Genomic DNA, 2,636 nt, shown 5'->3' with positions numbered 1-2,636 from the left:
AGAGCAATCAATTTGTAATGCAATATTTAATAAATGTATTGTCTCCAATTGTCAATGAGAGAAGGGTCTTTATGGCTTCGGCAATAATGAATAAGGCGCTGTTTCAATAGTCGGAGAGATTTACCATGTTTCATGCAATCTTGAAACATATTAAAAAATAGGGTTGTCTAGTACTCCCAGAATGCCTATGGAATTCAACTGAACAGGCATCAGGGCAGGTGATTCCTTTTTTCATTGAATTCAAAGACTCTCTAATTTCTTCGATTGAGCAGGTGATTGGCAAATGCAGCTTTCACAACCATCTTCCTGAAAATGTGAGTTGTAAAGGTTTTCATAAGAGGATTTGACAAATGTTTATATTGTAATGGGATCTTTGCATAATACATCATTCATTTGAGTGCTGTTATAGATGAGATTTCTTTCTCTTTTCAAATGCAAAGAAATAACTGGTGTTTCTTTCCCCCTTTTCAATCCATTTTGCTCTTGATCTGCGAAAGGCACACAGATCCTTGTAAAACTGTTCTATTTCTAGTTGTAAAGATTTAAATACAGACTCTTCTTCTTGAGATAGATGATCTTTCTTTAGAAAACCGTCAAGCTTGCTCATCAAATCTTTTTCTCTAAGGTTCTTCAGCTCTATGGCACGTTTAATGGCTACAACTCTGACCATCTACTTTCATGACCCAAGTCTTTTTGTGCAAAAAAATAGATTTGATGTTTCCAATGAAAATAGGATCTTTAAGTGTGTTGTTTAATTTTCAAAGTCCTGGAATACCTTTTTGGATTTTTTACCAGCTTGTAACAAATAGCTAAAAAAGACTGGTACTCAGACTAACACAAACGTGGTGACATCACCAAATAGAATACAAACTGACACTGTCAAGGTGTGTATGAAGGCGAAGTCAGGTGCAGGAGAGCAGAGAAATATTAAATAAAGCGCACTTTATTATAATTCCAAACCCGGGAGCACAACAAAACAAACGCGCTCAAAAAAACGGAACAATAAAGTAAAAGCGCTTAACGAACATCACTTGACATGAAGACAATTACACACAAAACATGATGGACAACAGAGGGTTAAATACAAGTAGATTGATTGGGGAAATGAAAACCAGGTGTGTATGGAAACAAAACAAGACAAATGGATATATGAAAAATGGAGCGGCGATGGCTAGAAAGACGGTGACGTCGATCGCCGAACGCCGCCCGAACAAGGAGAGGAGCCGACTTCGACAGGAAGTCGTGACAGACACTCAATCAACTAGCTCAATTTATCCAGCTCTTATTCACAGATCTAGAACATCATATATAATTTTGCAATGACMTGTAGGCTAGTGGCATGGCCTGCAAAATGTTGAGATACCGGAGTATCTCAGATTCTCAGATATCACTGGTGTTACTGTTCTTGCTGGTAACACCAGTGACATAACGATAAAGCCAGTGACARTCAATAACACCACACACTTTTTTCTCAACGCAATGTTTTATAAAACACTCAACAATTATATTTTTWAAAAACTGACCCACACCRCAGAGCAGCCTATCTTAAACAAAAACACCAGACTTACTTAAAGGATTTAGAGAGTCAAAAAAGAGAGAAGGATCTCACAGAAAGGGAAAAAAGACAGGAGCGAAGGAAATGGTGGGTCAGACAGGCAAAACACAGAGAGATTGAGAGCAGGAATGACAGTGTTAACCCCCCCATCCACTCCAGACAGTGAGCCCAGTACTGAAAGGTCAGAATTAAGACAATGTGTCTGTAGGAAGACATACAGTGGGGAGAACAAGTATTTGATACACTGCCGATTTTGCAGGTTTTCCTACTTACAAAGCATGTAGAGGTCTGTAATTTTTTATCATAGGTACACTTCAACTGTGAGAGACKGAATCTAAAAAGAATCTACAAAAATCCAGAAAATCACATTGTATGATTTTTAAGTAATTATCACCTTAAGCCGAACCAGTTAAGGGGAGGGATTTTCGGGTCTCACAGATTTTGAGTTTGTTCTTTTAAGAAGACTCCTGTTTCTGACTAGATTACCATGTATAACTGCACTGTTTTAACGTTGTTACCTGTTATCAAGACACTGTCCGGACACAGGCTGCAGATAAAACAGACATCCAACTGCTCACCACAATGGGGCCAAGACCAGAGAGCTGTGTAAGGACAGCAGGGATAATATGTAATTGTAAGACCATGCATCAAAGGCTTGGGATGGGCTTACAGGACACATAGGCAAGCAGCTTGGTTGAGACGGCAACAAACTGTTGGCGGTGGTGGGTTGGGCAATTATTTTGGAAAATTTGGAGGAAGTTGCAAGAAGATGAAGGTCAATCAACAGCACTCTGGTCTGGGTTGCTTCCAGTGCAAGATCTCACCTTCGTGGGGCATTCAACTGATCATCGCAGGAATTGGTGAGGGAATCAGGTCCCAGAACTTACACGGCAACTCGGAACTTGGGGGTCATATGACCTGATAGAGTAGGTGCCTGGGTACCGTTCTACCAATGGCTCACAGGAATAACCATTAGTAACACACGTGTTTTGTATTTGGGTGTTTTTTTTGATGTGGTTGGGTTTTGTTTTGTTGATGGTTTGTTTTTCTTTGTTGATTGGCTTCTTTTTCCTCTGGATCT

Source organism: Salvelinus sp. IW2-2015, linkage group LG34 (assembly GCF_002910315.2).
Source record: "Salvelinus sp. IW2-2015 linkage group LG34, ASM291031v2, whole genome shotgun sequence".
Classification (NCBI taxonomy): Eukaryota; Metazoa; Chordata; class Actinopteri; order Salmoniformes; family Salmonidae; genus Salvelinus; species Salvelinus sp. IW2-2015.
This window is presented reverse-complemented; position numbering follows the sequence as displayed.